General features: G+C 34.8%; 1 protein-coding gene across 1 annotated transcript in view; it reads left to right on the top strand.

Annotated features, from left to right (window-relative positions):
• Positions 1-22,618, top strand: part of LOC126380567 (aryl hydrocarbon receptor) — an 87,436-nt gene that overhangs the window by 24,634 nt on the left and 40,184 nt on the right. The window contains exon 2 of the mRNA XM_050030067.1: positions 18,902-19,092. The gene's annotated coding sequence lies outside the window, so the exon portion shown is untranslated. The remainder of the gene's footprint in view (positions 1-18,901; positions 19,093-22,618) is intronic.

Raw genomic sequence — 22,618 nt, 5'->3', positions numbered from 1 at the left:
GCACTGACTGAAGGACGGGCGGGGGTAGGGTTACATTAAAACAAAACACAACGGGTCTAATGTTTATACATGTCGCTATGTGTTTACTGAGGCAACTATCCCACTGAGGCGTCTATCCCACATTTACCCTATATCATATCGTTAACAATTGCTTTTTTTTTAGTTGTTATACTCAGATAAGCCTCTTCAATTTGGATCCTCATTTTCTAATAATGCGCTCTCGTCCCAATTATCATAAGTAAATACTTTCTCACACGTAATCAGAATGTTATTTATTCGATCATTTCCAAAAATAATGCAATATTTCACGCTGGTATAAGATCTAACTTCCAACACTATATTGAATGTAATCCCCCACTGCGCAGGCGCATACTTCGCCCGATAATTGAGACATATATCAGTAAGCGCGTACCAATACCCTCGACTGTATGACAAACATGTGTAACTTAAAACCTATACATGAATGTTTTACAAATTTTTCTCTTCTCAATGCTTACTGAATGGAAGCTTTATAATAATAATTCAAGTAAGTACTCTAATGGTACAACCTCATTTTACAAAAATGTTTATTGAGTCCAGGTTGTTACGATATAAATATATTCAATAATACCTATGTCGTGAAATTAATTATAAATACCTACTCTTTAATGAAAGCTTAAGGTTTAAATAGGTAGTAATAAAATTGCAAGTTCTCAGATACAGCATTCTACATCATGTTAATAAACATGTTGTATTTAAATTATTAGACAAGCATTGAGAATGCAAATAAATAACATAAGTGAGCGCTTAATCAATAAATAAAACCCAACTAAGTGTAAAACGCCCAATTTATTATTTTCTTTTAGTAGATATCGACAACAAATGTAATAAGTGAGCATAATATCAAGACGTACCTTTACCCATTCTATAAGCCATCGGCAATTTAGAAAGCATAAAAAATTGCTAATTTCTCCATCGAACCATTTATTACACGGTTTTATTCGGAAACTTTAAGCTTTATCAAGTCAAAAATTACCGTTTACAACCAACAATGAGGTATGCAAATGTTGGCCCGGGATCAAACGGGGTATAGCATTAGTAGCTATCTGCCTTAGATACTGAGCACTCGCACTTATTATAGAGTTTAACCGATTTTGAAGGTTGATGCTTCATTGATTGGGAGTTAACGTCTCGGATGTGCAAACTTGCCTGCATAAGTGTATATTTCTTTATGTACAATAACTACTAGGTACAATTTTAATAAGCAATATGAAAGAATATCTAATTAGTTCAGTCTGAAGTTGAGCAATAAAGTAATTCACATACTTAAATACTTAATAACTGTAAGGGTGGAATTCTATTCAAAATGGCTGGCACATGTTTAAGAATAGCACTCGTAGGGACGTTAAGTTTCCTGTCGACACCAAACAAACTGGCGTGCGTTTCTGAAGCTTGGACACGCATCGAGCTTGAGGCACAAGGATGCGTGCGGACTGTCGCGTGCTTTCCTTGCGTGGTTTGCGTGTACCGTTACGTAAGGCTAGACATGAAAACCACGTGGTTTCCAACACGCAAACTGACGTATAAGTTCGTGTACTGATAACAACAGTGTGTCAATGGATAGCGTGATGGTTGCTGATTTTTAATCATGGCACAGAATGGGATGTTCGCGTGACATGCTGTTCCGTTCTCACTCGTTCGTGAGGACCAAAGAGTGAAAATGATGGGGCTACGTGAGGTGCCGTGTGTGGTCATCGTGTTGGGGAAGGTCCATGGTGCAGCGTATAACTCGCAAGACGAAATTGAAGTAAACGATAAACTACTTATGTCAGCCAATTACATCGAAAATTTAATTAAAAACTTTATCAAGCACGGTTTGGGACAAGAGCTTATCATTTTAAATGGCATATAATCCCAAACATTATACTTAACTACAGACGTCCCGTTATGATAACGGATACATTTTTGTATAAGTATTCGTAAATACCTATGTATTAACAAACTGAAAGACAATCTTTAGTACTCGGCAATAGAACGTACTGCAATCGAGAAACACTTTGCAGTATTACAATCACAACTGAGCATTGTTCGCAGACTACACACATAAACCGTATAATGGTTGAAACTTTCAACAAAGGTAAACACCCTCGTGATTACCTCCCGGGAATCGAACCCCCAACCCGTCAGCTGACGGCCGTGTCAACCACACCGTGACGTTCGTGATAACACCGCATTTAGTTAGTTAGTGTCGTGTCGGTACAGAATTCACTCTTAGCCGTCGTAGTCTGTTGAACTTTAATACGTAAAAACAGCTAGGCACCTAACGAACTGTTTATAGATGTTATTGATCCCTAGTATTTCTTATTTTTAGCTTAGTATTTCTCTTTTCTGATTAAGGACTATTATACTACAAATTCGGTACGAGAAAGTCAAAATTTTAAGTACGAAAGTGGAAGTAGACATCTACTAAAAATACATAAGTAGTTTATTATAATTATAAATGCTGTTGTAGAGCGTCTACCATTTAATAGTAGTAAATAATTGTAACTACTGAGAAGAATGAATAGATTCGTAAATTGTAATATTTTTTTGAATATGTAATATGAAAAAGCTGTTTAAAACTAGTGTAGGTAACTTTTGTAACTATAACCATAGATTACCTAGCAATATTTGCACTTATTTTATACAGAATTGTTATATTATGTACCTTAAGAATTGTTTTCTTAACGAGGTATTTATTTATTACGAGTCCCATAATAAACATGAGACTAAAAAAAGTTCCAGCGTTCGAGTTCATTCCATTTTACAATCTGAATAATAAAATAGCATACTTTTACGTAACGAACGCGAAACATTACAAAAGTAAACTTCTTTTTCTGTTTTCTATTATAAGTTCTCGTACATTTTATTGAGTAAAAGAGTTATAGAAATTTAAAATGGACAGCGGAATAGACGCTTTCTAGTTTCTAGTTCTATACATTTCTTTGTTTCTCGGAAGTAAACGGAATAGTAAATTAATCTACTACCCTTTCAACTTTATTCCATTGTTAGAATACTAACTAGTAAGTGAAATAATGCAGCTGGGATGCGGTTTCGTGCGGTTGGTACCTACCTTATGCGGTTATATTGTATAAGGTATGTGCATTCCATCCGCATTGGAAGTAATTTTTCCGTAGTAAAAAAAAGAAAGAAAGGGGCGGGCTACATAGTCACAAAAGTAGCAAAACTTCTCACAGGTCGCAAAACAAAAGGACATTTATAAATTAATGTCATATTGTATTATTGAGCTCGTTTGTCTGAAAGGACCTGGCAACCAACTATTGTTCTAATTCTATGTCGTTCATCAAAGAACTCAGTTGAAATATATAGTACGGGTTTTCCATCTAGAATGACATCATAATCACCTCAGTGGCTGAATCACCCCACATAATATGAATGGATGGACAGACAGTTGCGTGACCAGTAATTATCTGTCTTTGCATCACACGGGTATTGGTGAAACATTCGACGGGGGTCGAAAGACCATACGGCGAGGGTGTCGTAGACGCGCAGACGCACACCTTTCTACAATATTTTTGTAAACCCATTTCGCATACAACTTCAATAACTAAGTACTTAGCTAAAATTTAAACATAAATTCCACAACTAAAAATATACACTTTATTTCTTACGACATTGGTCATGTTTCTGCGAGTTCTGCAAGCTATTATTTTCCGCGGTTCACTAAGTGATGTACGTAGCATATAAGTATGTAAGTTATAGCAATATTTTTAAAGAATATAGTTGCAATATACCTACGTAAAAAAAAAGTTTTATACAACACATATTATTTTTCCGGTATTTTTAACAAAGTTTATTTGAAAATACTTTCCAATGCCTTTTTCGTGTAATTAGTTAAGTACAGTGGAAACAAAACAAGCAATCGCCCGACAGTCGTATAAAAGGGGAAAACAAAAAGCAACATAATAACATTTTCTTGAACCAGTACCTACCTTCCGAATTTCTATTTCGACACGTGCAGGCCAATTACCATCCCCCAATGCACAGGTACGTTCACCCCTAAAATATACACAACTATAAGCTTACAGAGGTATCCATTATACCCCTGGAGAGTTGCCCTCTTAGAAGAAAGGGGGCGTGGTTCGGTCTAAGGGTAGCAGTAACTATATCTCTTTCTAACTAATGAAAATTATACTCTGTTTCAGTCTATTTTCAGGATGTATTGTGCGTTCGATTTTCTGCACCCAATACGTTCAAGTTAGTGAAGTAACTCTATTGTATTTGCTATAAATTATAAAGTAATTAATGATGCAGTGTCGTTACTTGCATCTTATAAATGGTTGTGAAAATTCACATACGTATTGAATCAAACATAAAAGTTTAAGGCCGTATGGATGTGAAACATGATATGAGTTTTTCAAAGCTTTTATGTTACGGCTCGGAGTGCTAAGGTTCACGCCAACACAATGCACATTTGACGTTCACGTTGGAAAAAGTATAGACATGAGAAAATTGATAGGGTAAACTTAAAACGGTTTCTGATAATTGATATAGATAATTGTGCAGACGGTGGTTTTTATAAACAAAAAGAATAAACAAACAACGATTGCTCATCGAAGCAGCAGACGATGCGGAGACGGTGATGATGTCTTCATAGCTCACGCGCGCGCGCCGATCATAGCGGGTTCATGTTCAATTGCTGGTGTTTTAATTTCATGTCATGACTAAACATCATAAAAGACTAAACTACAGCTCATTAACCAATCAGAGCCTCCCAATAATTACAATGAAAATCAAACATCTCTCTGTAGGAATTCCACTTTCCACACGTCCGCGAGAAAAAAAATAATCGCTAGTAAAGCAGTTCAATCCCACACTGTTATTACGCTGACGGCAAACTTTTTTCGCATTAATTAGTATATTAATTATGCAAATTTGTATGCGAATCCACGATGCTTTATTGCGATTAATCGGATCGAGATTGTTTGAACGATAACGACAGGTATCGTGTAATGAGAGGTCGGCGGGCAGACAGTTGGGTTGGCTAGGTATATCCAGTATTATTTGGACATTTTTCATACACATGCATACATAAACTCACGCCTTCCCACTGGGGTGCTCACCCTAGACTATGGAATTCCATTAATATTTTGAATTGTTTTAAAACATAGAACATTTACTAAGTTTTAGTAATGAAACTGGTTTTTACGCTCGCTGCTGCGAATTTCACTCGAGAGTTAAGTACTTTAATAATCATGTATTCTATGATTAGTGATATAAGTACGTATTTATTCTTATATTAGTACGTACTTAAATATCAACAAAAATATTAAAACGTTATCAAGGTGGTCCGAACTGTGCTACTAATACTGATTGATATGTAATCACAATGCCATTTTTTATTCAAAATTTTCATAATATTTGAAGTCGCTCTCGCCACTTGCCATATCTTAAGCCGCAAACAAAATTGGTATTTGTGTCCGCTGTTGAAGTTGGTTATTACTTTATTGACAGGGTTATCTTGCTGTACTTTATAAATAGGTACAAAATTTGTATTTAACTACTTTTTTCATTAGTTTTACTTAATTGCAACAAATAAGGTTGAGAGTACAACTTTCTCTTTCCATTTGCATTGTTTAATTATGTAAGTACAATACGTTTAAGCACAGTATCTAACTGAATATAACAAATAACTGTAACCTTATTTCTTTACATTTAAAAAAAATGCAATATGTTATGATCAAATAACGATTATAGTACATGACTAGTTTGGTAAACTATTTTAAACAAAAAACATTTCATATAGATAAGAGATTATGAAGAAACATTGATAATTTATTGCTCTTTTCATTAATAAAACTTCACTATCACTATTTTTATTGATGCAATATTTTGTACATTTATCTTACATCTCATTCTGTGTTACTTACCGGTGCTTTAGCAATAAAAATATCCGATTCGCAGTAAAAGTATGTGAAGGTACATAAAAACCAGTGACTATTACAACTAGAAATCCTTATTGTTTGTTATAAGATATAAGACTGACTATTAAAGATCGTAAAAAGTACTAATCTGTAGAAAGTGGTCAATAAAATTAGTGTACCCACTGCCCGTGAAATACCTAGGAATTTTATTTTTATGAAGAGAACTGACAATTTAATAGTATATTTTTCTATTAGATAAGATTCCTTTTCCAGTTTTTGTTTAAAAAAATAATTTCTAACTTAACCGGACAAAATAGAGGAGCGCTGACGGCTCTCACTCGGTGTCATAAGAAAATAGTAACTCGGATAGAGCGACTATAGTAATTAAAACGTATCCTACTAACTAACAAATGAATCTGCCTGGCTACTATCCATTAGTAACACAATGTATCAATTCCCAATCAACGTTTTTCTGAAATCGTGCGTCGAACAAAGGCATTATTCTGTTGATTGTGCATCAACTTAAAGCAACTGTGTCAGTAATTAAAATGATTAGGTATTGAGGTGCGGCATTACAGATAGCGAGCCGCGGCGATTACCAACGAGACGGCATGCATGAACTTCCAAGAACCGCACGTCATTACATAAAAGTCACACCTTATTTTATATCTTAAATCTGTACATAAAAGTTTTTTTATAAATAAATATATAACTATACACATAGACCTAGAAATACCTCAATCAAAACAAATGAGTTTCAGATAAAGTCAAAGACCTAGACATCCATAGTAATAATAGTAGAAGTGTGCAATTAGTTTTCACCGGACCGCTACGCCTGCGCCAGCGCCTTATCTCATCTGTGAGACGAACGATTATGAATTATGTAAATTATAAATGTTAAACAATCCAAGAGATTGTTGAGGCGATGCTATGGAAAAAATCGTCCCTCCATGCTTCGTCCGGCACTCATTAAAATAATTGTTTCTTGTTACTGTTCTCTCTTGTTTGTTTAACTGCTACTAGAGACAGTAGCTAAGCTGCATATTTTGTAAAGCAATTATGCGCTTTTGTTTTAGCTTCAGATTTATAATATTACCTTATATTTATATGTTTATTGAAAATAAAGTTAATGTGTTGCAAAATACCTATTACAACTCATAACCTTAATTTTAAAATACCCCCTATTTCCAGTAGTGTTACCAGTTGAACTATTGGGAAGTTCCTTCCTAATAGACTTACTAATAATATCAACCAGAAATTTTCGCAGGTATTTTTGTTATTTTAGTCTCTACACAAAATACGTTATTAGTTCAACTCCTAATCAATATATGTGTAGCTCTCGTTATAAACAAAGATCTCTAAATTGTCTTCAGCAACAAACACATAGTATTCATAAAATTAAAGGGTGTAACAGTACAGCCAGTAATTACTCAGTGAACAAAATAAAACCTTATGAAAACTAAATCCGTTAAGTAAGCAGTGCGTTCACCTTAATTCAATCAACTGCGTTTACTAATCGAATAAGCCGCATTTAACTTTGTGGGGTAAGGGTTGATAGCGGCGTATACTGAGAAACAAAACCGCTGACTCACGTCGCGTTTTAATAGACGCATTTGTTACGCACATTACTGCGCTTTTAAATGCCAATTTAAGCCCACAAAGAACTTATTTCATGGCGTAAAAAGATGACAAATATTTTTATGACTGGTTTCATCAGTCTCCCGGCTCTATCGAAATGCTTATTATCATGAAAATAAACAGATAAATATAGTATTTTCACTGGTATCTTAAGTCTGCAACTATTAAAAGAGAATTTGAAACAATAGTGTTAATATAAACTCTAGTGAGTAAATGAATAGGTACGTATTTGTCGAATGCCTACGCCCAGTGTGCGTTGCTGTGTCGACACAAAATGCATGAACGTCGCGTCGCCGGCAAATCCAATAGGTTTTCATTTAATAAAACCCTTTATTGGTTTAACTTGGATTTAGTTGGCTCTATAGCTTACTTGCTCAGCGCTTTGTGCACTGGAAAGTGTATTTCCATAGATGCAGACAATAAATAAAATGCTAGTGACAACCGATTAATTGCTATTGAGATGCAAAAACGATATTGCTTTTCTGGTAGGGCGACGTGTCAAAGTTGGTGACTACTTTTAATGACGTTGGTGCAAATACGAGACAGGAAAACACTCTAAATTAAACTCAAATATGTTATCTTAGAAGCAACAATGTAACGCTGAGTAGCTACTGTAAAAGATTTCAACGCGTAGTTTACACGGCGACCCATTAAATTATTTTCTCATAAAACCAAACTGCCATTTTAAAAGGCGTGGTTTTAACCACATACACTTATTTTATAACCGTATAGGAACTATTATGTACATTATCGTGTAAAGTGTTAAAGTCACGCCTCTATCAAATAAATTGTATGTGACAAACAAGATTACTGAACAAATCGTGTTAAAAGCCACACCTACAAGGGTTTTGCCTATAAAATGGTTGGTAGAATTCTGCTTTAGCTGGAGAAATAGCTATTTGTTGGCGTTGCCATGGCAACGAGTAAGCGGCTACGCCCGTCTAAACTAAGTTTTCTTTGAGGGTAGTTAAGCTATCATGAAGCTTCCATAATTATGTTTATAACTAGCAAAAGTTCAAATCACTGCGCACAGTACGGAATTTGGCACAAGTTTTCTATATTTCACTTTAAAATCACAATAGGTATAATAACGCAACAGAAACAAGCCACGATAATAAAGAGCAAAACTAATTTTAGTATAGGCTATCGTTAATTGCCGCTCAAATATCACGTGATTGAAAACGAAGGGTTCAACCGAGCAAAATTTATTCGTAGAATTCGAGCAATGCCGGCTTTACAGGCCCTACACAATGACTTCTACGTCCACTAAACATTTAAAAATATTTTATTATTGAAGTATTTTAATTTACTCATTAAATATACGAAACTAGTTAAACAAAATGACCAAAACCTTCTTTACAAGAAACATCACACGATGTTTCGATATGGTACAAAAGTACTAACGTTTACTCATAAAATTGTACGTAAGGAGCGCCGGCGGTGTAAATAATGCACTCCTTATTAACACCAAGTTTGAAATCGTGCATCATTTAAAAAGTACGGCACCGTGTAGTGTAAAATCTCCACAAGCGATCTACATATCAAGTTCCACCGTCTGAACTACTGTTTTGCCCGGGCTTCGCTTGGAGCCGGTTCGACATACTCCATTTCTTTTTTTGTACCTGTATCGCAAATCGAGCGTTACGGAATGTTTTCGTTTTGTACGGCCATTTTGATTTTTTTATTGTTTCTGCTCCGCGCGAAATTGAGAGGAATTAATTAAAACTCCGAGTGTCATGGTGTGGATTAAAAGATAAATTTTAATTGTACCCCAAAATAAATGTTTGTTTTAACTCGTGAATGACTAATGTCATCCAATCATTGGTCGATTAAATTGCACTATGTTTTTATTTGTTATGTCCAACAAGTTATTTAAGTAACTGACAGTACCCTTGGTCAGTGTTATTTTGAAAAAAAAATTATATATAGTGTAAAAAGTAAGATGCTCATGGTCGAATGATCCAAGAATATGTTGAAAATTATCTACTCTAATTAATTTTATGCGAGTACCAGCGCGAACGAATGAAGTGAACGTTGTAAACACTCCAGGTAGAATGAAATAATATGATAGATGCCGACAATTTTCTATCATATTTCATTTAAGTAAAGTATAATTTATGAGTACATAAACGGCCTATTTATGTCTCGAAGCGCTTCCCTTTAATCATGAGAACATCACGCATCCCTTTTAAGACTGATTATCGTAGATATAATAACTTTTGACTTTTTAGGATTGCAATCAATTAATTAAACAACACAGGTACCTAATTGAAAAAAGCACCTACAATAGTTATTTTTATGACCACCCATGGAACATTCGAACACTAGAATAGTTATTAAGTAAGTATATAATAATATATTACCGGCTATGAACTTACTAAATTGAATAATTACTTTCCCGTTTTCTTTATTAGTACCTATATTATATATTCCTGTTTAATTAAATAATTGTTTTAAGATTATAACCATCTTCTCTATTGTTTTCAGGTTATTTGCTGGGTATCAGTTCTTTAATTGCTTTTTTTTATTATTATTTTGCCAATAAATCTAAACCTATGCTTAGCGCTGTATATAATAACCAATAAATTGATGATTATCTGTCTAATTGAGCTATAACTATGCCAAAGGTTTTCCCACACAATACCTACCTCTATTAGGGCAAGGCTTCGTACAATAAAAAACTTAACAGTGAATTTTAATTACAATCAGCGTTTTTATTCTCAGTCTAGGAATCGTTAAGTTAAAACAATGATTCACTCTTTTGTGTTTTAAATGACTGTGGCAAAGAAAAGTGGCGTCAATTTACACAATACGCAAAAAAAAATTGCTCATTGATTATTATTTTCTGAAAATGTATTATACTGTATTACTGTCGTGAGAGAAAAACCGTAACGGAATGAAAATAGGGGAAGCGTTCGATTATGTTCGCTAATTGCAATCTAATTTATAAAACGCTATCGATTATTTCTTTGTCCTACAGTTACTTAGAAGAAGTTGAGAAAAGCGGTATAGCCAAGCGGCTACACCACAACATGTTGTAGTTCATTCGAATTAAAAAATATATATTCTTAAATTTTTCCAATCTCCAAATGTGAAACAGAAAAGCACCACCGTACTTTCCTTGTATCCTGCTATAGCATTCAAACCCATCTAATAAGTAAGTATTCGAAATCCATTAGCGAAACCAAAATCGTGGTGCGATTATCCAACCCCCAATGCTCACGGTACTTAAAGAGCATTACTTCCGCGCGTGTGGTCACTACAACCCAACCACTACGACCCATTGTGCACAGTGGGACAACCCGACAACTCAACAACTCTGGATTACCTGTTGATAACCGATACGGCCAAGATTGAAAAGGATCATCAATTGCAAACGATCGATTTCCGTGACGCTTTGCTGTTATTTGGAATCGTTGTGGACTATTTAACTTGTGAAAATACGGTTCGTTTCACTTGTGGGTTGACAACAAGGGTACCTAAAGTACCTAAATACATCAAAATATTGAGAACATACTGCGAAGCTCAAAGGGGGCTGACGGAAAACTTAATAACAAACGATATTCTTCTAATTGTATAACGAAGCAGTAAATACCATTTAAAGCAAATCTATATCAATAACACTTTTTTTTTTTTAATAACCTTATCGATAATCATAGCATAGACCACAAAGAACAAATAAGCATCACTAATGGATCACATCATACCTTAGAAAATACTAACGAAATAACAACTCAGTCGTAACCGAAATTCTAAGCATTTAAATCAAAACTGTAAAAAAAAATCAAATACTTGGCCCTACGACAAGACACAAGAGGAGCGATTGCTATTAAAACAATATTAGTACGCTTCAGGTTATGAGCCATAATGACCACCTATCAAATATTGTCCAAATCACAGAACTGAGAGAAATGAATCTATTATTTTCATTTTAAGCTTGGATGATCTTAGAGGCTGACCATCTTAACGGTATTTTTGAAGAGAATTATACCGTAGGCTGCGTTCACTACTTGGCCGGTCTAAAAGGGAACCGCATGCCCCTAAGTGACAACTGACAATCGGGAACGCAATGTTGTTTTAGAGGCATAGAATAAGGAATAATACTACATATAGAATGGCAACTTTCCGCTCCCCACCGGCGTCTAAGCTGGGTTTACCTCACCCCCCTCGAACACAGTTTAGACTTGAATCGTATGATGTCCAACGTCACACACACAGATGCGCGTGTACGATAATGTCAATGTGTAGTGTCTGTATAAAACGAGGTTGTGTGTATGAAGTGTCCGGGGTATCGTAGAGGTACAATTTCACCTCATACCACTTTGCTTTTTGATGAAAACTAAACATAAGTATGTAATATAATAATAGCGGTGTATTAACATGCCGCTACTTCTAGTTTGATATTAAATAAAACAAAACCTAAATATATTACGAATAGATGTTTCGTAATCACATATCACTATAACAAAGACTACAAAGGCATTTCGATTTCCTCGCCAAGCCCCTGACGGTAGGTTTTATGGGTATTGCACCCCTCCGTATCAATGTCTCGATACAAAGAGAGCTCGATTCATGTTTTGACAGGAGTTAATATTTAACGTGCAGGGGTCTGATATCTCTACCTGTCGCGTCAATGCCTACAAAGGACCCATGCGAGGGTCCGGCGTGTGCCCATTGTCCTCTAATTCGCAGGGTTAATTCCAAATGGTACACTACACTTGCTATTTAAATTAATAGTAATGCTCGTCGATTTATTTTATTTTACATTGAAGATTAATAATCAATTATTAGTTTAATTGTATTTTATTATGTCTGTCAATAGAACACATATAGGTATAATGTTAGATTATTAAACTATGCTATAATGTTTCATATTTTTATTGATACTTTCCTTTTCAAAAAAAATTAATTCGAGCCTCTTTCGTTTAGCTTCGCTTTTAAAAATATATAACGATGTTTCAGAACTCTAGGGAAACCTATAAATAACTTAGGTTTAGATAATAAGTGTTGTTAAATAATTATGTTTTTATTATGCTGTTGGTTTTCTCAATAAACATAAAAAATTAGAATATAAGTAGGTCTAAATAAAAATAATGAAATTCCACAATCTATGTCATAAAATTTCGAGAAGAGATCAAAATACACTCTATACATACGAGTACTAACATTCAAACGTTGTTTTATTAAACACTACCTGACTGTAATGGGCAAAAAAATAAGCATCGAACTGTACAGCATATGCAGGTAATAGCAAAATCTGTTTGCCTGCAGTTAGCCTAGAATGAACCTCAGCAACTGGGCAATTTGTGGACAATTGGAATGATTTATAGCAATCAGTCGGACCTGGCATTGCATTACAGTTAGGTCACCATCGTCGTACAAGTGACCTGGGATTTTTATCAGATATTCAATATCAGCAATACCACAATACAGAAACTAGAATTTTCAACGGCAAGTTTTTACTTCTCACCACCCTCGTGTGGAATCTGTTGACCTACTACGAGTATATAAACAGTTATATAACTTACGTAGTACGTGCTACTTCCCATACTGACAACCTTGACAGAAATAGAAAAGTACGTAAATGAATACGAGAAAAATCGACGGAAAGCGGTTATTCAGACGAAGGCTGTGCGCAATCAAGCGGAAACTCTTATGATATTGGCATACTTAATTTTACTTGGCACACATGCTCATCCGACTATGAACTTTATACAACAATGACAGGTTTCAATAAATACTTTAGCAGCGTGTTATTTTTTTTTTTTATAGTTTTAGCTTCATGCTTTATTGTTAATTAAGTAGGTCGATTGCGATAAAACTATGTTCAGGTTGCTTGTAAGGAATATTTTACTCAATTTCAGTAAGAAAGTAAAAATATGCATATATTCATTTGCTAATATTCAACTGTACATCGACAATACATTTTAACAAAAAAAAGTCGAGCTAAAACTAGGTCCATAACTGTTACTGTTATATACGTACCTATTAGTAATGGCAACAGTATCAATGTCTACGTAATTATTCTTCATCCGTGTTTTTTTACTAAATCATCATTAATTGCGGATTTATTTATTACCCTTTGTCGAATCCAGTCAACTAGCTGAAGACTAGCGAAGGTTACTCCGAGCGTCTGTCTATTGTATGCGACTTCTTTTTTCACAATTTTCCGATGAATCGTCGATTGTTAAGAAAATAGGTACATTACATAAACCTTGAGCAAATGTAGGTAATTATGAAATTATACATCAGCACTGTGCAAAGAATATTCATTCGAGTAAACTTATAACAAGTGCCTACTTACTGTGTTTACGTATTCCTAAATGCCTACAGGGTTACATTTTGTTTGGGGTATGAAGTTTTCCACATTATTGTACTTATAATTTATTGGTGATTTTTGAGTTCTGTTGCGATTCACAGCATCTTCTGTGATGACCAAATTTAATGGCCAAATATTTTTTTCAGTGAAAATACAAAAAAAATATCAATCCACGCAATATTTTTAATATAAGTATGTTATTGCAAATAATTGCAATGGATAGAGTTGTGATTCTTACGTGAGAATAATTTAAAAAATGTCATATTTTTTTCATAAAGTTAATAGAAAATATGTACAAACGTAGATAAAATAGATTTAAATTATCATTTGCAAAAGAAATACAAGTGGAAAAACATAATAATATGCTAATGGAATACAATCGCATGTAAATGGGCCGTCAATACAAGAAATGCTTACACATTGAATGAATGTAATAATGACAACTATTCAAATTGTTGCCTTATATTGAAACCAGATGAGTGCCTTTTTGAAAAACTATTTCCTTTTGTGATTTTCAATTAAACCTCGATTTCTGTCAATTCATTTCAACACGGGTAAAAATTGACACAACAATTTTTTGCTTGGATTGAAGCTTGTCTATTGTGAAAATGTTTTTAAAAAAGCACTTAATACGTGGGGTGGTTTTCACTATAAAGCAACGAAATGATCGTTATACTTATTAGTAATCAATCAAAAATAATCAATGCCTGCTTATGCCCGCAACCCAACTATGGTTGCAGGCGTCATTTTATCAAAAAAAACTCGATTTTTTTAAATTAATTTCATTCTAGGGAAAAAATTGCAACTAAGTACATATGTACTACCTGGATTGAAAATATAATGCCTATTGCAAAGTTTGTTTACAAAAATCACATTCGAATGCGATATTTCAAAAAGGCGTATTGTATAAGTGGCGCAGGGTATAAGTGACCATCATCTACCTAGCATTATCCCGGTTTACACTGGGTCAAGATTTGACAGGTCCGGTTTTTTACAGAAGCGACTACCTGTCTGATCTTCCAACCCGCGAAGGGAAAACCAGCCCAATACAGGTTAGGTCACATACCTCCTAAAAATGCATTTCTCGGGAATGTGGGTTTCCTCACGATGTTTTGCTTCACCGCTGAGCACGTGATGATCATTTATGATCTAAACAATATGATGATGGTGTTAGTGACATTGTAACGAAAACTTTGAGGGATGATTCTGACCATGATTCTGAGTTGATATCAAGTGGAATTTTCCGTCGCTAAATTCATGTTTTTTTTTCAAGTACTTGTTGTTTTTTTTATTGAAAAGATCCAGGTTTTTGTGGTAAGCAGTTGTATGCACTCTACATTGCTTTTTTACGCTCAGTCCAATAATAATAGACTTTCTTTTTCCTAAGATAAAGATAATACTCGTACTCCTGATAGATCGATGATTTAGCAGTGCAAAGTCTGTGTTAAAAAAAATGCGAGCAAGGTCGCCACTCTTTCTGCTACGTGTCGTCATAAAGAAATGTGTCCACGAAAAAGGACAGTCATTCTCAAAAACAAAGGCCTTCACTCATGGCCTTAACCCGTCGTGCGTCGACCTCTCTAACGCGTTTATAATTATACCACACCAAACCGGCACATTTGTAAACACAGGGTCTGTGACGTAACACATACTATTTTTTAATTTATTTTGTACTTTTTTCACCCTAAGACGGCGCCTCCGCAACGGCCTTGAACGAGGATACTAGAAATATTAATTTTTAAATCTCGGTCATTGATGTCGTAGAATATATTACTGCACCTACTCACCATATACAAAATAATACAACATATAAAATATAGTGCGGATAGATAATTTCGCAAAAAAAGCGTTGGGTCTCAAAGCGAGTCCAGTAATTATAACACCAAGCAAGTCAATGACCAAGAAACATAAACACCATACAAACGAGTAGTAGAGACAGGTCTGAATGAGTTGCAAGTAGTTCCGTGCTGACATGCGAGGCTTCTGTCACGCATCTAACGAAAACGAAATCTTTACTATACCACCTTCCGTAGTGAGGCTAAAGACTTGATGTCACGTGATAGGAAACAAGAGTCAAGGTCCGATTTAAACATATGCTTAGATACATCCATGAAAGGGAACCAAATTCATAATTATGCCGCCTATTTCTACTACAAGCTGTGTACATATCGCTTTACCAACCATTTCGCGCGTCGTCGTGGACTGAAAATCCACACTCGAACGTATCACTTTAGAACTTGTTCGTGTGTTTCCATTGCGAATTATTACATAAACATTTACAAAATATTGCGTTATTAGTTGGAGATGGAATTTTTGACCATGCTCTTATTCAGCTTCGACCCAAACGGTTGTAAGTCAAAATGATACGATTAGGAGCACTCCGATTAAATGTTCGTTAGACGTCGTCGGCGAGAAATTACACTTAAATATGAGAAAACGTTCCTTAGGCCACTTTTGTTCGGGCCGTTGAATGAATGATATTTCATGTTTTAAATTGTAGGCAATAATCGTTTAGAAATGTTTTTGTGTGATAGCAAAAGCAACAAGTCATCAGGCTTACAAACGACGTGTACAGCAACGATAAGTCTCAGAGCTAATAATAGTACATTAAAATGATATAACAATTATGCCAAGAATACCGCGATATAAATAAATTGTACCTTTATAGCTTGGTAAGGTTCAATTACAAACCGCTTCAAATAAGTAGACACACGTGGCCAAGTTTCCCTCGCGTAAACTATTAATTATAGATATAAATTTATAATCCATTGTCCATGCTTTTCGCTCTACGTTTTGCAATAAAATCGATAATAACAGTTTCCGGTAATAAAATGTTTTAGTTTTCAATTTACAATTTTGATGTATTTCCAATTATGTATTCGTTTCAACGCTAGTTATTACACGGCCAACCCGTATATCCGCTAGTCGACTAAACACGGTTAAGACCGAGCGGCAGTGATGAACCTGTTGTATTTTTAATTTTCTAAATATCATTCGAAATATTGATTTTATACCATATAAATAAAACAAATATTATATGACATACTAAATAGAACCCTAAAATGTGGTCTAACAAATCTCAATCAGAAAACATTACTTAACATTATCACTACAAATAGGTATACATAACCTATCACTATCGACCATCGATTATAACTTAATCGAGTTACAATTTATAGAAATAATCGGTCATTGATTTACGATACTTACGCTCAACTTAGCACATACTCTTGTGCACTTTAAGTATTGGTGTTTAGAGTTGATTTTATGATGATAAGGGCGGTGTATTAATACAAATTGTATGAGAGTTGTATCAAAGAGCCGAGCATACGCCGTTTGATACCCAACTTTGAATAAATCAACGAAAACGACGGGCGGCAATGAGTAATGTCCGAATGTATGTAGTTATTTTGAACGAGAAAACATTGGAGTGGCCTATCAGGTACAAGCAATATAACATGGTAATGCAACTTAGAAGCACTATACCTACCATAAAGAACAGACTTTACGGACGTGACTCGCAATTTTAATGAAATTCTAAACTTTTGTTGTTACTATAAAAAAATGTTTTCAAGTAGTCTACCAATTACAATTATATTGTAAATAAATTGCAAATCAATCTAAATTACAATACAAAAAGATTTCACACAAAAAAATTGATGCATAAGATTAGTTATTCATCAAATAACTAGTTCGAATACAACTTAGATAAAGTCAAATGAAAGGTGTTAAATAGTTTTTATAATATTCAGGCGTATCCATAGATTTATTGTCTTTCTGACTAATTTAAGAAAACACAATGCCGGCGAGATTAACAAAAACAAATAGGATCCATGTCCACACTCAAAATATAATTCAACCATGACAAATGCTAATTAAAATAGATTACACTCTACGTCAGATTTTTTGTTGCACACATTAATTTGTTATTGAATCAAGGCTTCGGAATCGCCTACCTAATGAGGAATTAAATGCACATTTATCATTATTGTTTGAAATAGAAAATACGATTGCTATCTTTAGGTTTTTAACGAGGAGTTGAAGAATAATCTTAATTGAATAATCTGAAAGAATTATTTACCAGAAAGGTAATTGGCTAGCTAATCAGAAGTGTGCTATAAACGCGGCATGCCAGGAAAAGCAGTTAATGCCTCGCGATAACTGCTTCCAAGCAAACAGACGGCGTACTTACTCGGTCGCTAGGCGACATTTTCCCAAAAAACCTTACACAAATTTTCCCCAAAAAAAGGTTAAGCACAATAATGCAGTAAGCTTGCTCACCCCTTATCCGCCGCATAACTTATGTTAACAAGTGAGCTTGCGTGACTTGGACCTCGTTAGTCGGCTAAGTGTACCCGAATGCTACCGTTAGGCTAGTAGCATAATGTGATGTGTCATTTTAAATAGCCTCTTAGAAATATGAATGATCTGAAATAAAGTAATGTTATGGATCGGTGGGGCGCAGAACACGGGAGTTTGCAAGCGGAACATCCACGATAATATCGTCTCAAACCATCTTCGACTTGCCTAATTGTTTATTTTATAATATTATTTATTTTCAGTTTCATCTACTTAAATAAAAATATATTATTAGTTGTTAACTAATGAAATTGTCAAGTACGTAATTAAATTAGCTTTGATTTCAGAATTTATAACTGTTCGGTAACTTACGCGTACGCATTACAATTTCATAAAACAGAAATAAGATTCGCCAATTTAAAATTATTTTGTGCATGTTATGTTTAGATTTTTACCTGAAAATATTGACAGTTTATGGCTATTTAATTACCTAAGTATGTTTCGTTAATTAGAGTTAAGGATGCCGAATAAATATGTTTTCTTTCTTTCTCTTTCGTGCACCGGATGAGAACCTCAGCGCTTCCCATTTGTCCGGCCAAGTAGTTAATGGCATGACCTTAATAATCCCGTTCGTGCGGTATAAGGCGTCCCATAGCACTTCATAGAAATCAAGCCAACATTCCTTGTATCAGTACATTTTATTGATCGCCGCAATACTTATATGATTACATTTTAATTCCAGTATCAAACCACCTTCAAAAGACGGCGTCACCAAGAGTAACCCGAGCAAGAGACACCGGGAGCGACTCAACGCCGAGCTGGACACACTGGCTTCGTTGCTGCCCTTCGAGCAGAACATCCTCAGCAAGCTCGACCGCCTCTCCATATTGCGGCTGTCCGTCAGCTACCTGCGAACCAAGAGCTACTTCCAAGGTAAGTATTGAACTCTTCAAGTAACAAATTGTGAACCAAGCACTTCATAAAAAGCACGATACTCGCAAGACAGCTATCATAGAAAAGATGAGTCTGGATCAAAAAAATACTGAAAACGAAATTAAAAATTACGGCCTCTGTGGTCCAGTCGTTTAACGTTGAGCTCACGAACCGTAGGTCCCGAGTTCGAATCCACACACATATCACAAAAAAACACTTTGTGATCCCTAGTTTGGTTAGGACATTACAGGCTGATCACCTGATTGTCCAAAAAGTAAGATGATCCGTGCTTCGGAAGGCACGTTAAGCCGTTGCTCCCGGTTACTACTTACTGGTGTAAGTAGTCGTTACATGAGCCATGTCAGAGGCCGCCAAAGGTGGCGGCTCAATAATAACATGAATAACTCTGACACCAGGGTTGATGAGGTTGGTAATTCACCTCACAACAGTCACAACCCACATGATAAGAAGAGAGACCCACACGATAGAAGAAGAAGACCAAAAATTTCGCAAAATTATCTTATTTTATAAAATTTGAGTACTAATTGTGTAACTCCAGAAAAGAGAACATTTTTATAGAGGTAAATAAGTAGAATAATATTAATACTCGTCTCAAAATTAGTACTTTTGAAGAACTCTGATTTGTTAATATAGAGTTATATAATAATTCTGGGCATAAGCTTTTATAAAATATGAGAAAATTATCTTGCTACTGTCATAATTTTCACTTTTTTTACTTCGGTATAAAACTAATAAATAAGAATAAACACGATGGAGTGTCAGTAACATTTGGCTACTTTTATTTATGTAACACACCTAGATAGACCATTTAATATCTTATCTAAACGACCATGCGACAAAGTAAAATCTCACAGTCCATTAACTTCGAAAGAACTTAGGAAAGCTGCTTGCATACCAATGTATTCGATTTCTTATAAATGTGTTTCTCGCCACTTATTTAATGTTGTCAGCCAATTTTATTATGGTCTACAACATATATTAATAAACCAGCTCGCTCCCGGTGAGACTGCGATTCTGGTGAAGTGTAATCGATATCGTCTCGATTTTGATAGAAATCGACATTACGTATCTCGATTATCGGCGCTTTATTACTGACTAACATTTAGCTTGTAAGTATTGAACATACTGTACTGTAAGTAAGTCCGTTAGTTAAGGTACTAACCAAAGTATTGTTAAAGTAGGCTTATAAACAATTATATTTAAAAAATAGGTTGTTCCTGACTAATATAGAGCGCCCAATTCCTTATAAAATGCTTATTCGCTCTGACCTCGAGATTCAGGCACAAATGTTTAAATCATATTTTCAATCGAAGAATAAATGATGAAACAAATATATAAATTACGTACGCATTTCTTATGGACAACATAATTGTAATTCAAAAGTATTTACTTAACTTAGTAGCATTTGAATATTTTTACTACTTACGTCTTTCACTGGAAAACTAAAATACTATGACTGATCCAACCAATGATAATGTTACTATAGCACTCAGGATCCAACGAAGCTACCTTTACTTAAGCTTGCTTCTGTTAACCGTCATGCGATAAATTAAAAAGATTCGACACATAAATCTCGCTATCGGAATCGTCAGCGGAGATAAACAAACAGACTTAATTCAAAAACAAATCAATACACAATTTAGCTACAGTAATTGGAAGCGTAAATCGTCCTTATAAAAAGTAAAACAAACTTTGCATATGTCCGCTACCAACATATGCATATATCACTTAGTGAGTTATTAATGCCCTTTATAATTTTATTCTGTTCGAGTATCGAATATAAAAATCAGTAGGGGGCGATTGGTATATGCTTTATAGTGGACGGCGGAGACTTAAGGAATTGACGACGTGAATTGTAACTTAGCGATAGAGGACTATCATGAACGAAATTCTACATAAGTCATTTAATACAATAATATAATATAATTAAACCGGCTATATAAGTACTGGGGTCTACAAAGGCCATATTGAAGCAATTCATCAAAAAGTAATATTCCTATTTGACACATATAAATTTGCGCAATGTCAATGAAAAAACAATGCAATAAAACACTTTTGATTTTGAATATTTTTTTTGAAAAAGCATTATTTGTCTTTGGCGAATTGCTTCAATGTGAACTTTTGTAACTCGCCTGATCTTTATCTGGATATCGAAAATCGTATGGAGACCGCTACGGTATTTTTTTAGATACAACTTTATATTTTGGCGTATCCCATACTTGCTACTTTTTTCTTAGTACAATTAATCGTAATTATTAGTTATACAGAGTTCGGGTATAGTAAAATGGTAAAAAGCATTTCTTACAATTATTTGTTTATTTAAGATTCACCATCGGTATATATACACATACTCGTAGAAAATGATAATACCACTATAATGATATCAAATACATCATCATACAATACATATTTACTCAACAGTACTTTTAGCCTCGGCAGTACGATAAAAATGCCGATAATTCTAATTAAATCGATTGTTGAAGCATCGATTACATCGGGTATTTCGATTCGTAACGATTTCGGCGCGGCACTGCGGGATACTTTATCGTGGCTAGTTGGACAGTGAGGCCTTAAAACGAAAAATAAAAAGAAATAAAACCTCCACGCTCAGTACCGGTAGCTTGTAAATTATCGGTGACTTCTTAGAAAGCCGTATGTTAAGTTATTGACGTGGTGAAAACGGTTATCCTTCATGTTATTCTACTGAATTGAGATAATACACAGCAAGACCTTTGTCAGCAACCTTTGGAAGATTACCGTGCCTTCTTTTGTAATAGAATACTTGGAATGATAATGATGAAACATTACCTTATTCTTTACTTTTCAGAATACAGTAAACAAGAGAATTTACAAAATGATTGTAGGTAAATCAACGTTACGGAACTGAACCAAGCTGACGCAATGTTTGTAGTTTGTACGATGATGTGTGTACCTGCTAAAGAATTGCATTGAATTTCGTGTAACGAAACAAATGTTTATTTCCCCATAATTGGTGGCACAATAAGTAATTATTGTAGTAACAAACTTCACCCAATTTATTTACCGAACTCCGATTTATTCCGAGTTAGTCAATGCTTTCAGTATACAAGTAAGTAAATTATACCCACCCGCTATCCGTCCGCATTATTGATAGACACTAGCTAGCCCGCGCCTATGAAAAATGTTTTCGTTACCAAAGACCGCATCCAAACATAGGTACAATTTCCTACATGCTCCCTAAAGTAAATATCCCCTCCATTCCCCCTGTCGGTGCCTGCCACAGCTCAGTACCGCGAAGACGACGAATATCGATCCTATGCTAATTCGCCGCCTTAACGTAACTTTATTGATGGGAAATCGGGACTGCTACATTATGCTATTTCGTGGAGGGATCTACAATATTGTAGATATATATTATGTACACACTGTTAGGTACATCGCTCTGTTATTGTGACGTTTAGGAAATTGCCGCTCTATACGTATTATCGGCTCCGAATGTAGAATAGAAAGGTTGGAAGGATTTCTC

Source organism: Pectinophora gossypiella, chromosome Z (assembly GCF_024362695.1).
Source record: "Pectinophora gossypiella chromosome Z, ilPecGoss1.1, whole genome shotgun sequence".
Classification (NCBI taxonomy): Eukaryota; Metazoa; Arthropoda; class Insecta; order Lepidoptera; family Gelechiidae; genus Pectinophora; species Pectinophora gossypiella.
Note: the sequence above shows the minus strand (reverse complement) of the source record. Positions and strands in the feature narration are given on the sequence as shown.